This window comes from Falco cherrug, chromosome 1 (genome assembly GCF_023634085.1).
Source record: "Falco cherrug isolate bFalChe1 chromosome 1, bFalChe1.pri, whole genome shotgun sequence".
Taxonomy (NCBI): domain Eukaryota; kingdom Metazoa; phylum Chordata; class Aves; order Falconiformes; family Falconidae; genus Falco; species Falco cherrug.
In genome coordinates this window covers 34,820,803-34,841,070 of record NC_073697.1, presented here as the reverse complement: position 1 = coordinate 34,841,070, position 20,268 = coordinate 34,820,803, and the positions used below count along the sequence as shown (strand labels likewise).

General features: G+C 38.0%; 1 long non-coding RNA gene across 9 annotated transcripts in view; it reads left to right on the top strand.

The window, feature by feature from the left end:
* LOC114014832 (uncharacterized) overlaps positions 1 to 20,268 on the top strand; it is an 85,190-nt gene that overhangs the window by 15,293 nt on the left and 49,629 nt on the right. For all 9 annotated transcript variants that reach the window (XR_003558501.2, XR_003558497.2, XR_003558495.1 and 6 more), the window contains one exon: positions 1,058 to 1,183. This is a non-coding gene — a long non-coding RNA (uncharacterized LOC114014832). The remainder of the gene's footprint in view (positions 1 to 1,057; positions 1,184 to 20,268) is intronic.

The window sequence follows — 20,268 nt, the reverse complement described above, 5'->3', positions numbered from 1 at the left end:
CATGACGAATGGATAAGGATTGGTTTCTTACTTCAGTTGGTAGAAAAGGGTTGAGGGCATCTAAGTCATGAATGTTTTGTAGCAAAAATCTTTTATACGTGCCACCAGGGTTTGCTATGCTTCCAAGCTGTTGTCTGCAATGTCCATTCTGCAGGGCAATTACAGCTGGACTCTGTGAAACTGTTGTGTTGAAAACTGTCTGGGTCACAAGCCTTTTCAGGGTGTACATTTTTTGTAATACTTTACTCCTAACAAGCCAGATTACATTCATACACCAAAAAAAAAAATAAAATTGTAGGAAACATGTCTAAAAATAACTTGAATAGAAATATAGTGGTTCTACAACAGAAGGGGGACTAGTACCAAGAGTTCATTGTATTTAATGAAACTCACATTTTACATTTTGTGTAAAATCCCTGTGCCTTCTGACTTGCACAGAGTATGGAGTCTCAGCAGATGCACAGGAATATTGACCTATGAAATCCACTCCCTAATCTGGAAAAGCACATGTCCTCCTTTGTTCTTGACAGTAACTAGTTCCTTCTCTGTCCTGACAGTCCTCAGATTTTTAGTAATACCGTTAGGGAGAAGGACTAGCCACAGATTTTGATTTACAGTAAATTTGAAAGACAGGATTCTTGACAGTACCCCTAGCACCATGTTAGGCTTTTAGCTCAGCTTGTCTTTAGCTCAGCACTGACTTGAAACGAAGCATGTCAATCACTGAGTCGCCAGCACCACCCCCTGCACTATCTGGTTTTGCTTTGAAGAGGCCTCCTCTTCAATGCCTGGTATTACTCGCCTTATGAAATCTGGCAGGATCACAGCCTAAGACAGTACAGCTATGGGCCTGTTTTGCATTACTTAGTGCAGTGGACACACGGTTTCCTGCCACAGGGGGAGATTCAAAGACAATTTGAACTCAATCTCAAGAAAAAATCAAGAGGAAGACTGATCGATGTCAATCTATTTCTGTAATTTAACCTACATAATGCCAATAAGTGCTATTTCTGTGAGTAGGTGTGGTCTTAAATTACTAACAAAAGTTTTCTTCCAGGGAACCTCACTTACATCGATGCTGCCCCATTAGCAAGAGGCAAATCTCTTGAAGTATTGTCTGGTTATGACTCTCCTGGATTCATTCCGTTCCTTCCTGTTCTTTGGATTCCAACTTTGTCTTGAGGTAACATGATTGTCTAAGATAATAAAGTTTCCCAAATTCATCTTCTTTCTGTGTGGGCAGCATTGCTATGCAAATTTTTTTCAAAGTATTTGTGTTTCATCAGAGAGTAGAGTTCTTTAAACAACAGTATTATGTTGTCTAGAAAAAATGTGAAATAATGCTTATGGATTATTGTAGGCAATGTGATGTCAAGAAGAAACATTTTAAAACATTAAATTCCAAAACATCACAGAGTTTACTGATGATTCAGTATCAGTGTACATATGTCAAGTGTCAGTATAGCACACTGCTGATGATTGCAGCACCTTCTTCTGGAGTGTTAAGCTTTGATTTTGAAAGAGGTAAGACAAAATATTAAATGCATAAGGTATATTCATTTTTCTCCTTTATTAGTTAGTAAACTCACAGAGCCATGATTCTACTGGTCATGGCACTACAGATTCAGAGCATTTCATCAGAAGCTTGTGAAATATACATAGTTAGTCAGACAGTACATTTGTGTCAGAGCTGCATGTCTAAGATGCACAAATACATGTGATATGTGTACATATGCAAAAAAGAATGTGTAAGCACATTTAAAAAAAAATAAAATATAACTTTGAACTCTTTATTCTCAGTGTCTGTAGTTCCACTCTGTTCCCATTGATGCTGAACATGCTTTGGTGCTTAATCAAGCCAGGGGTTGCTAGGCATACCTTCAGTTTTAATTTCTAAGAGTAGCACTTTAGTGTGACAAGTCCACTGCAAAAGATTATTTTTTTACTGATTTCCTGAATACTGCTAGGTGAGTTGACATTAAAAACATATTATAGAAGTACAAGGATACTGACAAGTGACAGCTCTAGGTCAATAATGAGGGAAGGGTGAAGGTTTCTTGCCTTAGTTACTGTGCTATTGAAGTAAATAGCAGGCAGACCAACTTTGAAAATGGTCCTTTTGTACTGCATTTGTTTGCATGTTATTATAGGACATTACAGAAGAACTGCCATGCAATTTCAACTTGGATATAATTTTAGGTTCTTTATTCTCAAGCCTGCATTTAGCTGATTCTTTTTGTGCTCTGTTTGGCACTGGGTTTCTCTGCTTCACATGTCGCATCTAGATACCTGTCGATTCACTGCAAATGTTAGCTAATATGAACCACAGTTTTCTGGGTGCTGTCACTGTTCCTACATGAAGCAAATAGGCTAATGAGAGACAGTATCACTACGCTTTATACCCAACTTCATCTTCATTTTGCTGTTCTAGACTTGCACAGATTTTTGCAAAAAATAAGATTAAATGATGTTTTGAATTTTCTAGATCTCTTCTCAATAGGGTGACTGCTTCACCAGTAGCACAGCAGAATTACCAACCCAGACATTCTGCAGTGGTTGTGTTCTTCTGTACTTTCTATTTAGCTCTTATTTGGAAAAATCTATTTTGCCTATTTTTTGCTGTGTCATTCTCTGTTGACCTATGGCACACAAAAACCATGCATTCACTCAACATCTTAGCTCTTGAGGATATCCTCATGTCCATTAGTGAGTGATCATATAACTACATTGCTGACTGCTCATTGCTCAGAGTCCAAAAAGTGCACAATTTGATAGAGTCTTACATCTTTGTGAAATATCTGTTTTTGAATTCTGTCTGCATCAAAAGAATTGGAAAAAATTAATTCCCAGAACTCTTCAGTAGCTTCAGACAAGTTAACACCAATGTAATTTGGCTAATACCATGCATACTAAATACTCAAAATTTTCTTTCTGTATTTTCAGGAATGAGTCTAGAATGCCATTATTTTCCTTATCCTGCTACACTGACTTCATAAATCCTATTATGAAATGCTTGTTTTTCTGTTCATCATCCCAACCTCTGCTCCTCAGTCCATTTCTGACCGGTGTCTTCCACATCCTTCAAATGTGGACCACAAAATTCAACAGAGAGGTAGTTTCCTCTACTAAATTGCACAAGAGGTAAAACTTTCCCTACTTGATGTTCTTCAGTTTATGCTCATAATTGTTACATGAGCTTTCTTTGCTGCAGATTACTCTGACAGCTATGCTGATGTAACTATCTACAATGACCCATATACCTTCCTTTGAATCACTGCTTTCCAAAGGCCATTTTAACCACTCTTGAGGTATAGCTTGCATTCTTGGTTTCCAGATGGAGAACCGTAATTTGGGCTGCTTTAGGATTTCTTTAACCAAGTAATTCAGCTTATTATTTATGACCCACTGCACAGTTAAATTTCTGCCATATGTCCAGCCTCCTTTTTGGCTTCACTTTAGGCTTGAAACGGATGAACATTTTACTCCATTTCCATTAACTAGCAGTTAATTTTTGACAGAAAGTTTTAATAATTGTGTTCAGTTTGCATCTCTTGCCAGTCTTTGGTCAGAGTAAAATAATAATAAAGCCATGTGCGTTGTTCACTGGTGTGTGTTAGCTATGGAACCCGAATAACAATAATATTGTATGACACAGTATTGCTAAAAATTTTTCACTGGCTATGTTCTTGTACTAAATACACAAATTTTGTTTGAATAAGTAGTTGACAAATGAAGATATTGATTTTAATGTCATTTCACCAAGGTCTCAATAAAGAAAAAAATGTAGGCAATAGGATTTGTATAAAATTAGTAGACAGAAGCATTCTATATATACATTACATTTAATGTCTATATGCATTATATCACTGGAGCACCTACTCTAAATTGCTTTGGACAGAAATGCTGTCATATGAAGAGGAAACTAAAAACTTCCCATGTTTGACAAGAGTGATTTTAATTATTGTTATTCCTTTGCAAAAGACTATTAAAAAAAAAAAAACAGAAAGAACTTTAAAAATGTATCAGACAGTAGCCAGAACAAAAAATAAGATTAGGAGCAACGAAAAGGAGCAAAATGATAGTAAGGTTGGAAAAATGAACATTATGTAAAAAAGAATCCAAAATTCACAGTCAGAAAACAAAATGAAAGAGGAACTCACCTGAAAAGCACATAAGGCTCATAGAATTAAACTTAGTTTTTAAAATGGGAAGTTTTGTGATATATATATCTGGGCTGTCTGCATAATTTTCACTAGAATATTTCCTGTAATTCACTAGAATATTTCCTCATGGTGTTGCCCAGTAGGAAGCTCAGGGTCCTAAACTGGTGTAGTTTGGCCTTCTTTTTAAAAGATACCTGCAACTATAGGTAATACTGTACATATATGTATTACTAATGTTTAGATCATTTACCTAGAAGCAGAAATGTTGGAAGGATTTTCTGGCTCATTGTGAGGGGTTTGCTGTCAGCGTTTCCCTTCACAGTAGACTAATCATCAAATTATAAAACAGTCAAAAGGAAAGAAGACTCCAACATATGAGTTGTTAACCCAATATACTGTCTCCATCTAGATCAATAGTGGTCATCAATATAGAGTGATCATCCCATGGTATACTTCTAGCAGTCTGGACGATTGCTTTTCAAAGGTTGTATTTAATAACCACCAGTAAATGTAAAATAATCAATGACTTGCATAACCCTGTTTTGAACCTGTTTACCTTTTTGGCCTTTACAACATCTTGTTATGAAGAGTTGTACAACTGAACTATATGAATTATGATTTGATTGATTCACACACAATATCCTCACTTTAAGGACCCCTTCATTCTTTTAATACAAGTAATACACTCAGTAAGTATTATTTCTTATCCTCTGCACTGTACCATTCACTAGTTAATTTCTTTCCATGTGCTTTGCTCCTGCCATTCTCTCTTCCAAGTTAACTTGTCCTGACTACTTTGTACAGAATGTAAAAAAAAAAAAAAAAACCACCAGGAAAATGTGCACACTTGGATATGTCATTTAGATGTTTTTCAGGCAGGTGCCAACTGACTTCTGAGTTTTCCTAAGACTGGCAATGGTGGTCACAGAAATAGAGACTTCTGGGGTCATTTTCTTAGACTTAGTTAAAGTGTATCCAGTTAAGTTTGGAATTGACACAGACCTCCCATATATAAAGACACTAAGGAGTTAGAAGGAACAAATAGTTTATGTCTGATGTTAGTTCTACTATCTTGTGCATATTATTTTTAGTAAGAGAAGAGAAATTCCACCCTTTCTTGAACTTTGTCAGCTTATCTTTCTCAGGTTTTTGCTAAGTGTTTTAAATGAAAGAGAATGGTTGTTTACTGTTGTAATAGTGGGGTTATTGTCATGCAGTTCTCTTCTCATTCTCTCTAGGTCTTTTACCTTCCTTTCTGTTTTGTTGTTTTTGGTTGTTTTTTTTTTTTACCCAACTGTTTTTATCTTTTGCTAATGCTCAAGTCTTCATTATGCTCTTTAAAACTTCTTTCCTTCTACAGTGCTCCTTTTGTTATATATAATGGGTCAAAATGATCTCTGGCACAAAGCCACAGTATTAAACCAGGAATTAATATGGACCAGTATTCTTAGCATGAAAAATGCTTACAGTCATTTGAACACCAAAGATAAGACAGAGAGGCATATTTCTAAAATCTTTGCAAATGAAAGAGACAGGGCTGCTCTTTAAGGGAGTTTCAACTGAACATAGAAACAGACTGAATGCAATCAATCAAAAGAGATTTATTCAGGAGTCATAAATTAGGCTCTACCTTACATTCCTTCTGTCTCCCTTTCTTATATATCATCTCTTGTCCTGACATTCAGTCTGAAGTATTTCCTCCAGCCAGTAAAGAAAGATTTTCCAAACTCAAGAGTCCAATTAGGAAAAACGTTCCCCTGCCTTTCAGCATTGCATTATCTGAACCAGCTCCCTCCAGAGCACCCTCTACAATGGAGGCATTTATAACTGAAAGTATCTCAGTAGGAAAGGGTACTCACTTATTGTATGAAAAATTGAAAACTACAGACTGAACGCAGGCACAGCTTCAGTGCTGCAGTGTACCTGCTTTGTGTCTGTTTTATGACTGAGGCAGTATTCAACCAATGTAAGGAACAGACAGGGTAAAGATGGGCTGGAAAGTTCGATAAAAAGTAAGAAAAGTGGTTCCAGACCAACTGCTATGAGAAGGATCCACAGTTGCAAGTGCTCATTCCAATTTTCAGTAAGGAATTACTTCAGCAGCTTTTGTTTTAATGATTCCCTTGGCTTTTGAAACTGCCACCTTCACTGGCACTTCCAGTTCCTGCAACAGCTTCTGTTCTGTGAGTTAGCTGGTATCTCCTGGTCTGTAAGGGAAAGATTTTAAAATAACAAACTTTAGTCTCTTTCCCTCTATTCCCTCTGTTGTCAAGGTTTTGTCAACAATCACAAGAGGTAGAAACATTCTCAGTTGCTTGTTCATCATACTGTGATGAATGGTGCTCTTAGCTGTGCTGGCACAGATGTCTGTGCATCCACACTGTCATCTGGCAGCGAACTTATTGGGCTTTGAAAACACTTTTTCCTGTCTCCTTCTCTCTCTCTCTCTCTCTCTCTCTCTTTTCTCCCAGGTAAACTTCAAGCCAGAGCAATTGGCCAGATTTGCTCCCAGCAGAGGCATAGAGGCATAGGAGTGGTTCTGCTGGAAGAACTGTAAGGTTAATATGGTCCACAGACAGGAGTGGATAACCTCAAAGAAGTCAATATTTCTGCCGAAGCCTGAAACACCAAGAAATGGTGCTTTATAAATGACACCAAAGGTTGGGAACACAGACCCCATGTATTTTAATTACATGACATATAATTTAACTGTCTGTTGGAGGTTGTAGGCATATGCTGGAGAGATGCTGCAGTATATTTACTCTGTTTACAGGTTTCTAGGCTCGATAAACTTATGCTGTAGTTGTTCCAGAGTTCCTTATATACCCTTCTTTAGACATGGCATTTCTGTCTAATCATCAATTAAAAAAAAACTAGGCAAGATCTAATTCTGTTACTTCCTTTCAGTTTGTCTGTGCTATTGGTATTCTCCACCTTTCCCATCATTGTAAGTTCATTTGTTTTCCTTGTGACAGCTGATGTCAAACTGATCTGTATTTATCATCTCACCTTCAATATTTGCTGGGATGTGCCACAATTAGAGCAACTGACATTTTGCTGTAGGCAGAACCAGAATTATATTGTGTGCATTCTCTGTGGGTTACTTGTCTGGCTACCCTTTACAAACACACAGTCATTTAGATTAATTGCTAAGCAGTTCTGTATTCTGTGTTGACACAACACACCACTTATTTTGGGTCCCGGGTTTGGTTCCTGCTCCTCCCTACTACACAGAGGTAGTGTGCCTGAGGCAGTAGAGAAATAGCAGTGATAGAAGTTAGAAGGGGCAAGATGATAGAAATCTAAATCAGAAACTGAGAAATTACTCAGACCATTTCTGGCTCGTCAAAAAGAAGTTAGAAGGGGCAAGATGATAGAAATCTAAATCAGAAACTGAGAAATTACTCAGACCATTTCTGGCTCGTCAAAATGTTGTGACACACAGTTCTGAATCGTTGAGAGGTTGACGGTTGCAGCAACATCTGTACTATGCATCCCTGGTCCAGGCAGATCTCAAAGATCTGAGTACAGCAGTTGGGCTGAGCACAAAATACTGTACCTCTTGAAGACACAGAGCTCAGAGGGAGCGTATCAGCAAACTGTGTATCAGGGAAGAAAAAAAATGGCTTAGAAGAGGATAAAATAGGTGAAGGTGCAAATCTATTTTTGTTTCACGGAAATAATTTACAAGAAAATTCTATGACTTCAGGGTAAGAATTTTACTAGTTTGGAGAAGATACTAAGAAGGAAATTAACTCCATCCCAGCTGAAACCAGGACAATAATTTGAAAGAAATCTTGCTGACTTGGGATCTGAAGAAAGAGCATGAAACCCAAATCATATTTTTATAACTTCCAAGAAGCTTTGGATAAGCATCTGAACTTAAAGTTCACCTGAACTTTTAGTGCTAAGCCTTCACTGGTTTGAACACATGATCACTGTATTTGCAACATTGTCAGATCTACTGTCCAGTCATATTGTGTCACATGGAGTTTCATGCCATCAGGCATGATAGATGGAGCTATGCCATGTCAATGCCTGATGGAAACTAGCAGAATGTGGTATAGTAATAAGAAAAAATGTTCAGCATGTTAACATCTTTGTGAACCAAGTGAAAACCACCATACAAGTACCTAGGTTTCTTACATGAAGTATCTCTGGCTGAGGAAGCAGATGTCTTTTCATGTTTCATTTCTTTATAATGTATTTGGAAGCATCTCTGCTTTGTTAGAACTGCTACGCTGGTCATATGATGATGATTTAATGAGGTGGTAGTGGATCAGCTGGCATCGTGGCTCCAACAAAGTGGCTTTCAGCAGTTTAGAGTCAGCAGGTTAGAGAATGGAGTCCACAACCTCAACTAACAAAAAATGGTTACCATAATAAATGAATGGTCTCTCGAGCCTTCAGGATGCAGTGCTGTGTTAACCTCTGGACATCCTGCTCACATTTACAGTCATTGTTTGTGTTCATTTAACTTGGCTAAGCATCTAGTCACAACTTCTTCAATTGTTTCTCCAGAGCACCTGTAACATCTCATGTTCCTTGAAAACGTATAAAGACTAAATTTTTCTTCAGGCTGTTTTCAAGAAAAGTTGTGTTGCCTGCATGAAATTAGTCAATTCAGTTATTTAGTCTGTGTATATACTGTGCAGGAGGGTAAAAGCCACATGAAACATATTTCTGTACATGGACAACATCTTTCAAAAAGGAGATTAAAATCTTGAATTCCAGCTGTTCGAGTTAGACACCAATATTTACTGTCTACAATTATATTTATATTTTCAGTTTGCTTTGAAAAAGGGAAATTCAGGTGGAAAGCAAAAATGCTGTAAGCTATTGCTAGCCACAGCTGGGGAGAAGTTAGGGACAGACAATGAAGTCAATGGTTAGAAATAACAATTCGCATTTTCATCTATCTCTAAATATTTAGAACTCTATGCACATTTTATCTTTTTTTTATTTTTTCTTTAGAGTAAGCAAGGGATTGTAGTGAGAAAAATTACCTTCTGTTGGAATCATTGTTAGAATTATGCACACAAGTAGTTCGTGTCTGCAGCAGAAACAGCAAATTTCGAAGTGAGTACAGGCTGAGAACAATTGCCCCAAATTTAACTTAATTATCATAATTTGCCTTTTTTTTGGTGTTTAGTGCTTAAGGTGACATTTGAAAGCTTGTTAAATGGCAAACAAGTATACGTAAACTCAAAGGTGTATTGTGCCATTGTGAAGTAGAACAAATTCAGAATAATGCATCCTTCCAGTACCTCACAAAGAGGTTAGATAAACTAGAGTGTCTGGGGCTAGTTAATTTAATTACATGCTCACTGCACATAGACTCAGTTAAGACTCAGACTCCAGATTTGGTCATAAGCTTAACATTAAGGATAAACATTATAGATTAAACCTCCCCATGTGTTTAACCTAGCCTGAGAAATAAATATGTAGTTTTCCTTTCCCAGTGAACATTTTTTATAGGCTTCTGTTTGATCATCTTTGGCATGTAACTCCTTTTACCTTCCAGCCTTTCTTTTTGGTGGGCTTTGCTGGTTGTCTTGTTCATTGTCTGCTTAAACAATCAGCAAAAGTTAGGTTTGTCTGCTGACTATTTCAAATTTATTGGTCCATGTTCAGAAAATGAGAATTTTGTTCCTCAAACAGAAAGTAACATTTCAACAATTGGTTCATTTATCATCAAGACAAAAACTAGATTGCTTGAGAAAATGAACCATTTCACTATGGCCAAGGTGTTAATGCCTAACTATTCTGAAAGGAGGCTGGGACTCCAAACAGTAATGGTGTTATGTGGTCTAAAGATAAACATGGGGCAAGGTCTGTCAGAAGAGCTACTAATTTGTATTAAGTCAGCTAATATACTTACAGTCAGTAGCAGGCACTCATTACAGCATCACTCTGGTTGGTCCACTGTCTAACCCCAAGCCATAAGCTCAGGGCTGGCTCATCACTCATCCCTAGGCAGGGCGCCATGCATCCCTGGTGCTCTGTCACATGAATGGCAACTTCCCACCCTTGCTGTTCTAGTCTACTTTTCCTAAAGTGTCTGTATCCAGCTATGGCAGCACTCCAGCTGTTGTAAGCCATCCCACCACGTCTCTGTGATCCCAAAGAGATCGTAGCCCTGCAATACCAAGCAGATCTTCAATTCCTTCTGTTCATTGCCCATGCTGTGTGTGCATTAGCGTACAGGCACTTCAGATGGGCTCCGCTCATGCTGATTTCCCAGGAAAAGTGTGAACATATTCACCATCATGCTGTCCTGTCTGCATTTCTTTATTTGTGTGTATAATCTTGGGGTGGCCTCCTTTCAGCCCTGGTTTCTTGGTTACGAGGTCTCACTTGTCCACAGCACCCTGCACACTTTGCTTGCCAACCTATGTATTTTCTTGGGTGTTTTTTAATGAAGGCTATTACCAATCCTGGTCATTGTGAGTGCAAACTAACATCAGAGAACATACATCATGGGTGAAAACTGGCAGCAGGGCTAGAACTGACATCCATTTATGCTGTACGTAACTTGTAACATTGGCAAAATAAATGTGCTTACATCATTAGATGAACAATACAGGATCTTAAAGACTAGTAATGGTCATCTTTCAGGGTTATCTTGGGTATTTGATGGAAGCTGTGTGTTACTTTCCTACTACTCTAACCAACAGCACCTGATAAACAAGGACAATATTCCTATTTAAATGGGAAGATCTAGTAACTTATTCTATATGAACTTACAGAAAAAAAGAGTTACTGTATGTTTGTTTTAAGTTTAATTTAATTTTCATTTAGAAGTCCTAGTTCAGACTGTAGCACCATGTTTGTGTTGTGCTTTCACTTGAGCCTCACAGCCTTTATTACCTTTTAATTCATTATCTGAGCCGTCAAATATGTTGGACGATAACACTTTAAATATTTGGGCTATATGTATCTTAGATTGCATGTTCTTCCCAATAGTCCAGACATGGGATGACTTGGAATAATAGTAATTTAGAGCTGGCTTCAAGACAGATGCTATGACTAGATACTAAAAAATTGCCATGCAGTTCATCATCATTTAATATGCATATTAGATGTAAACCTCTGTTCATTCAAATGAGTTATCTTAGTTTCAAATAGTATGTCAGTCAAAAGTAGTAATGAAAGAGATGAACCACTCCCTGCGTGGTTTTTGGGTTGATTTCTTTGTTTGTTTCCTGCCACTGATTACAGTACCAGTTGTCAATTCCTAAATTTCTAGCTTTCAAGAAATCTTCTAAGGTGCTTGGAGGTTAATGTTACATACCCACTGAAGTTTTAGACTTGGTTTGAAGAAAATTCTAGATTTATCTTTTCAATTTCAGTACTTTGACAATAAAAAAAGGATATTAGTTAGGTTTAATTCTGTAGTGTGCATTTTGTGCCATACATCTTCCCACTTTTGTCATTCTGAAATGGGGTGTGATACAGACGGTAGAAGAAATAACTTGAAGAGGGCTGCTGACAGTCTGAAAGAACCTTCAAGGCTACTAAATGTTTCCTTTCAGAGCTTCAATATGTATGTTACACATACATAAATTTATATTGTACTCTTGCATATTTAGGTCCTCAGATTACTGGGTATTTAGACCAGGAAGCAAACAACAAGAAATAATTTTAACCTAGAGTAGCCTCATGCTTCAAAGGAACCAGAAAAGTTTGCCATGGCAACTTGGGAAGGGTACATTTTTGTTTTTGAGAAGGAATGTTCTATGTCCTAGCACAGGAAAGGTGCAAACTAAGTCTTTTCTTCACTTCTGAGAAAAAGAATAAAGTGTCCCTCTTCAATGGTATATGCACTGTGGTGTTTGACAGCATTGTTTTTAGAGTTTGACAAGTACCTGAGTAGTGATAAGGCTGGGTAGCAAGGAGGCTAAGGGGGGATCTGAGAGCTTACAGCAGTTTGAAAGGCAGTCACAGAGCTGACACAAGTTGTACTCTTCTCAAGTAGCACCAGATGAGATAATCAGGGGCAACAGCTGCAGGCTGCACTTTGGGACATTTAAGTTGCCTTGCTCTGAGCCGAAGGGCTGACATAGGTCCCTTCTGACCAACGTTTCTGTGCTTCTAAGAAGAGGAAATGCACCATACCAAATTATTACATGGTTTAATACAGTGTTACCTTCTTGTTATATTTTGTCAAATAACTGTATTAAAATTCTGAGCTTTAACCTACTAATGACAAGGTTTCTATCTTCTCACTATTTCACATAGTCATCTCATGACACCAACTCAAAACTTTTCTTTTGTTGTCAAGTACAGCTCTACAAATAGGAAGACATAAATATACTAGACTTAGAGATTCATAGACTGTGATGCCGTGAAGGGCAGCTGTCAGCATCTAATCTAACCACCTGACTGCAAGGATTTTTCAAATTATTACTTGTGTGAACTAGACACATCATTTAGAAAAAGTTTCAAATGCAATATGGCATTTCCAGCGAACTTGTAAGACGTAATTGCAACAGTGACCATGTCTTTTCAGTCTTTACATTTCCTCACTCATCAAATTAATTCAGACATTATCATCAGCGATTTGATGTTTCTTTATATTCTCCATTGATAAATATATCAATTAACATAAATCTGAGATCCTATCCCATATATTCCTCATTAGACACAGAATCTTCTGATAATCATTCACTGTTCACAACCCTATGTAGACCTATCCATTAATCTTTTCCAATCTTAATGTTTGCTTTTTTGGTTTTTTTACCTAAGTATTTCCTTTCAGAGTCACATCTCATTTTGAAAAACATACCATGATTTGTTTTTCCATGTAATCTTTCCCCTTTTCTTTCTTCTGATGAGGTTTCCCACATATTTTATCTGTGGTGATTTCATTTTGATGTGCTCAAAAAAGTGGGGACATTAGCTCAGCTCAGGGTCAGCCATAAGCTCATCCTCTGATCTCTCCCCAAACTGATGAACATAGTTAAATCTGATGTCCTTTGAACCTCAGACTGATTTTGTCTGAAGCTTTTCTCAATATATCTTGCTTTATTTGAAATAGCTCAGTCAAATTCTGTTTCTAGTAATGAAAAAGACACTCACCACCCACCCATCCCACCTCCCTGAATATAGCTTTAAAAGCTGTCTAGAAGTTTGAAGGGAGCTTATGGGAATAAAGGTACATTTTGCTTGAATCATGACAAATGAAGATGTGGTTAGCTATGAACAAAATTAGTGAAGAACCAGTGTAAAAAACTACTTTCAGATAATTGTGCAAATCAGATTCTTCTGTCTTCTTATTAATTTAACAAATAATTGATTTTCTTCTAAAGCACTGATGCTGGTTTCCATTTGCAACATATAAGCTGGCTATCTTCAGCTCTCTTTCCTTAACTGTAATGGAAAGGTTTTTATATCTATAGGTTCATCTTCTGAAGTGTGACCAAATGACAGTATATGAATTTTCAAAAAGTGGTCCTGATGTGGACCACAGCATCTTTAAGTGATGGAACTTCTCCTTAAAGATGTCTTAAGATATTTGCTGATAGAGATTTGATTTTTTTCAAGCTTAATTTTTTAATAGGAAAAAATACCTAGGAATATTTTCATGTATTCCTAATTATATTTGCATACTGTTCTAACATATTTCTCCTAGAACTGTGATGAAAAAGTCCAGATACTGATCTCAACTTTATTGTGTAAGGCAAGTAACTGGGTGGAATCATTCTGCATTTGTATTGCTCAGCTAAGAACAGAGGGTACTGTTCTTAATGGTTAGTAACTCTTAAAATCATACCCAACTGTTTATATTACCTTTTTCCTGAAGTTTGAGACCTCCGATGCAGTGATTTAGAAAACTGCACGAGGGAAGCATCACGTGCTTAGTCTTTATTGCTGCATCGTATACCAGGTCATTAATCATTAGTAGAAAGAGTAAAGGTCCCAATTTAGTGCCCTGGGGAGACATCTCCATTAATCAGTTGCCAATTGGAGGGGACACAATTGACTTTAACCTGCTGGCTATGGTCCATAGGAAAAGCTCTGACCCATTTAATCAGCCTGGAATGTGTTCCATAACCTTTCAGGTTGGATCATCAAATGTCAAGTTCTGTTGAAGGCTTTATTTAGTCAACCATGACTGGTAACCTCCTTATCTTCTGCTTTTTGTGTCAGAGCTACAATAGTTTTATCAACACATGTGCAGTTATTTTCTTTTAAAGTTGCCAAACTGTGTTCTGTCCAAATGGTTTTGAGAGATTTACTGTAACTGTGCTGGTGTCATATTTTATGCACAAACTCAATGAAAATGTGAAATTCATAATTGCCGTCTTTTGTCTGTCACTAAATAGTAAGTATATTTAGTGAGCTTCAATCCACAGTAACTTCCTCAGAGACTTGACAACATTAATAAAAGAGCCCTCTTGTTTCTGATATGTAGTGTATTCTTTCCTTTTCTCTATTGACTGCAGTATGTGATAGCATGGTGCCATCATTACTGCGCTTTGCATCACTTAATAAGGAACCAATGAATCCAGAACTTCTGATGGTGCTGAATGACACAGTGAATCAAGATGGTACTGGTTTTGGTTGGGTTATTTCTTTTCTTTCTGTGAACTTGCTTCATCTGCCAGTTGGGGTTACCTAAACCATTTTGTGACTTTTTATGAAAATACCAAGTAATATCTGCTGTTCTGGAAACAGTAAATCAGAATCCCTTCTGAGGGAAGTACTGTCTTTGTATTTTGGCTTAATCAGAAGCAGCAAGCCAAGTGCAACTGTAGAACAGCGGCAGTCCCCACAATAAAATCTCTGTGTTTATTCTGTCTGATGAAACAGCTATCTGGCATCTACAGCTACCTCATAAAATGGGAGCAGATTGATGAGCTTAAGTTATTGAGTGTTTCTTGCTTCTGTGGGCATTTTGTTGCTTACAGCTGTGTAGGCAGTTTTCTTTCTCTCTTTTGCTGTTTCTCTCATTCTCCATTTTTGCTGGGAAGGAATGCTTTATGTTTTCAACCTTTTCATTTCACAAATTGGTCTTTAAAATGCCTTTCTGCCTGGGTGATAATAACAGTGAAATAATTTCTCTCTAACTGTAGGTGCATTCATGAGCCTGACGGAGTGAGTGCAAGCAGTAAACTGTACATTTAATTAGTGGCATTTCATTTCATTTTCTAAGTTAGGATCAGCATCAGGCTGTCATTAGGTCTAAAAGGATGTATTTAAGAAACAGTATTGCATTTCCTTTAAAAGATCCTTACCAGATTTGAATAATAACAGCCTACAAACGTATTAATGATAACGAGTATGCAAAATGTTCTGTACAAAAAAAGACCTGACAAGCATGAATGGTGACAGATGATGACCGGAATTTTCAAAATTTATGATCATTACAATGTGAAAAAGTAATTATGAATAATAAAAATCTGTTGCAATAATTAGCTGTAATGAATGCTCATAGCAAGATAAATGAACTGGAACAATTTAAGGCAATAACACATGATTTGCATTTTATACTATGTCAGAACATTTTATCATTACACAAGTCAGCAATATACTCATATATTACCACAATTTTCAACTTTTTAGTCATGTACCTCATGTTCAAGTCTGTGCTGTCATCTGTAGATAAAGGAAAAGTGATAAAAAGAATTAATAAGGCAGACTTTACTGTATTTAAAATAAATATTTTCATGTGAATGTTGGTTTCGTACATATGCTAATAAATCTGTTTGTAATGTAGGACTCTCTACATAGTAGTAAACCATTTTTGGTGTGGGAAGGAGTCTGTCTAGTGTGTCAGTGTGCATTTTGTACACACTAGGACACATCTGTGATGGTCTTGTGGAATTTTCTATATATATTCATTCATGCTCTTCATTCCGAAAGCAGGACCTGTTTGAAACAGTGAGGTTTCCCCTCGCCAAAACTGTGTTTTAGTGTGTTACAGTAGGCAAGTGTTCAGAAAGCCTAGAGCCAGGGGATAGATTTGGAGCTGCTTTAAAGTTTGCAGCTCTGTCTTTTTCAAATTCTTTCCAGCAGTGAACCATGAATTTCAAGATGATAAGGTTACAGCAGACTGGCTTTCACTGTTGGGTAAGAGTAGTCACTCCTGGGTGGACTGTCATCACCAGCATTCAAGGTCACTTTTTTCAATACACTGGTCCTTTCCAAAGGGCTGTAATTTATCATTCCTTAGACATGTGTTGTATGAGATCTAGGGGCATCTCTATGATTTACTTCAGTTTTGAGTCTTTTTCACTGGTACCATCATTCTGCCAAAACACAAAATAGGAGAGCTGGTGAAGCCCACAAGGCAAGATGGCTCTCCTTTTTCTATTCTGCTATTTTAAGAAAATCACTCTGAGGTTACTGAACTGGTAATACTTCTTAACCTTGGCCAGCTGTTGTTTTGCTAGAGATACTGTTCACTCTTGCATAGGCAAAAAGCTTTTTTAACAGTTTATTGCTAGTTCCCTGCTATGAATAAACCTGTCATGAATTCTTTGCTTAAGTCACTGACTTTCGCTACAGCTTGCTCTAACACTCATGTTGTCTCATTTGTGAAGCAGTTTATGACATAATAGGCATTCAGGAAGTGACATTACTCTATGAAGTTGTGACCCAACTAGTGTTGAAGTCTGTAGTACTCTGTCTGCTAACTATAAAGAGAACTGAATCAAGACTTCCAGAAACATGTGGCAAATAAGTCCTCTTCTTACACTCTTGTAGGGCAACAGAAGCTGTCCTGGAATCTGCACTGAATTTTTGCTATTGAGCTGCCTGCTTTTTCTACAAATACTCTGAAGCTGAGGGAAGAATTCTTGAGCTTGCATTTTGTAAGATGTCTTTTGAGCAGTCACATTTGCCAAAGGCTTAAGAGTAATTTTAAATCTATTTTTTAAAAAATAATAAATAATATCATATAATCTTAGGGAGGTTGGTATCATCACATTTGATGCAACCTTTGTTTTTCTGTCATCTGAATTGAGTATTAATGGCTATATTTTCATTCAGAAGAAATTTAGGCTGATTCTGCCCTTAGACTACTTATACCCTCCATTAAAAAATGTTTTCCAGGTATATTGTGACCTAGGAAGCTTGTGCCATCTGAATGAATGCCCAGGTAGAGACCTGAAGAAACCCATTCAAAACATCTGGGAGTTAGGGTCCTTTGATTATATTTTTTGTATTACAGAAATTTTTGGATAGTAGTACAAGGCCAACGGGACACATTTTGATTACTTGTTACTGTTTCTTCGTGGTAGACTTCAGAAAGTGCAGTGTAATACTGAGCATACCATAGTCCCAGTCCTTGTTCTGTGAGTGGTTTTTTTCCCCTCTTAACTCCGAACAATTTGTTTTTTCTGGGTCAAATGAATTTCTGGATAGGCCAAATACTTTCATGTATGACAAGGACAGTAGGACTTCAAAACATATATACCCCAGGGAATGGCTTTAAACTTCTCCTTTTGATAATACTCTTCCTGACATGTTCAATGCATCCATCACATCAAAGCTTGAACTTTTTTTTTTTTTAAAGAAACAGCTTAAGTCTGTTTTTCTTAGAGAATGCATGGAGGTTGTTTAAATAATAAAAAAAAAATAATTATATTCTTTCAGAACAGGAATCGCAATATGCTTGAGCAGAGACATCTGCTATTTTTATTTTCCATTCCTGGGGAATAGAAATTTGCTGTAGAAGATGATAATTTAATGTGAAAATCTACAGAATACTGAACATGAAAACCAGTGGGTACAGACAATAAAAACATCAAATTGGTCTGAGATTGTAGCTCCATTCTGGATAAGAGCATGCAAGAACCTGGGGCAAGTTTACTCAGAACTAAGCTTTGAAATGGTGCTTACTTGGGTGTCCTGTCTGTGCTATGCATGACACTAGACATGCTTCTCCCTTCTTATGGCTTGATTTTGAATGAAGTAAAGATCCTTGTTTATGACTAGAGTTTATATGTACACACTGTTCAAATTAGGAAGAAGAACTGCAGATAAAGGCATCATTACTTTGTAAAGAAGCATATAACTTACTTCTTCAGGATTGCCCTCTTTACACTGAGTTGCCACATGCTGCTTTTGCAAGCTGGGGGGCAACCTACAAAACCTCTGAGGGTACTGTGCAGGTGCACTAACCCTGTAACCTGTTTAAGCACTTATAAAAAGAAATGTGTGGGGAAACTCTTAACACATAATAACACTTTTTTTTTTTCTGTTTTTCAATGTTTAACAACTAAATATACTCATATTGTTCATATTGTCTTGATGAGTAGCTTACACTATTTCTTATTTTGTTCTCTTACGCCTCTGTTGCCTTACACTGTGACTGCACGCTGCTGTTAAGAAAGGAAAATAAAGATTTTAGTGAAGTTTGTAAAGCTCGGTGGGAATGGGCCCCTCCGTTCCCAGGGTGAGTGTCAGGCCTGCCTATGGGAAAGTCAGTGAGACCCACTTGTTCAGCTGAGTCACCTGGGCATTTCCAATAGAGTAATCTGGCACCAGCCCCCATGCTTCTTCAGGCATGACCGCAGTACTGCCTGCTGGGAGGAGCAGTGGGACCTGTTTCACATCTTCTACTGAGCTCCGACCTCAGCAGGAGGGCAGACACCTGCCCAATCAGGGATGCAAGGCGTTTCTTCTCTGCATACTGGGACCTCTCAGGTTCTGCTGCATCAAACACCCAGAGGGAGTGAAGAAGCAGGTAGCTTTGCCTAATGTGGGAGGGATCGCATCACCTCTGTGAGAAGCAGCTGCTGCTGGATCCCAAACCTTGCCAAGTTCAACGGCAGCTCCTGACTTCAGGGCTGGGAACTGTACACCCACGCTGTGACGTACTCCATGCTGAATGCAGTCAAGAGCACATAGCTCAGTTAGGAAAGAGGCCAAGGAACACTGCAAGTAGTTGTTTTCTGGGCAGGTTTTGCACAGTATTGATTACAAGTGATCAGTGACTGTAACAAAATTAGGAAAATTAAGTTGTTCGATGTTATAAATAAATCATCTCTCGAGTAATTTATGTTGATAACTCTTGTTACAGGGTTACTTATGAGTTTCCTCATGGAATCAATGTTGCCATATTTGCAAATGCTGTTTGAATAATTAAAGACAATAAGATTTTAATAATTTGATACAGACTCAGAAATGCAGACTATGTAGGCCACTTCTGTCTGACTTATTTAAGTCGCTGACTCCAGGATCTGTGTTTTGACCAGCAGCTCCATTTACAACACAGACCTATGTTACTTATATTTTTATATTCTATGTAGTTGGAATTTTTTTTATTGTATAAAGTCAGTGTTATTTAAAATAATTTGATGTATGAGAATACTGAAACTAAACAATTTTCATAATGTTTAGAGCAGAAATGTAGTTTGAATAGACAAATGAGTTCTGCTATGTTTATCTCTGCACTATTTTGTACTGGCAGCCTTTTTTTGTTGCTGCAGCTTTGTGACTGCACTGAAAAGGCATATAACCTTCATGAGATGCTTCAAATGCAAAATGGCTTAGGTGCAGTCCTTAGTTCTATGTGATGGCTCTGTGGTTTCTGTGATCATTTGTGCTTCTGTCACACTTTCTTTTCAGTATTGTGCTGATTTTGGCTGGGCTAGAATTAGTTTTCTTCCCAGTGGCCAGTTCGGGGCCATGTTCTGGATCTGTGCTGGAGCCAGCGCTGGTGGCTCAGGGAGGTGCCGGTGGCTGCTGAGCAGCGCTGACCCAGAGCCGAGGCCGTGTCTGCCCCTCACCCCCCAGCAGCGAGCAGGCTGGGGGGCACCAGCAGCTGGGAGGGGGCACGGCCGGGACAGCTGACCCCGGCTGGCCAAAGGGACATTCCGTACCGTATGGCGCCATGCTCAGCGGGTAGAGCTGGGGAAGGAGGAGGAAGGGGGCACGTTGGGCGTGATGGCGTTTGCCTTCCCCAGTCACGGTTACCCGTGCTGGAGCCCTGCTCTCCTGGGGGTGGCTGTGCCTGCCTGCCAGTGGGGAGGGGGAATGAATCCCCCTCATTTGCTTTGGTTGTATGGGTGGCTTTTGCTTTACCTGTTAAATTGTCTTCATCTGAACCCTTGAGTTTTTCTTCACTTTTACTCTTCTAATTATCTTTCCCATC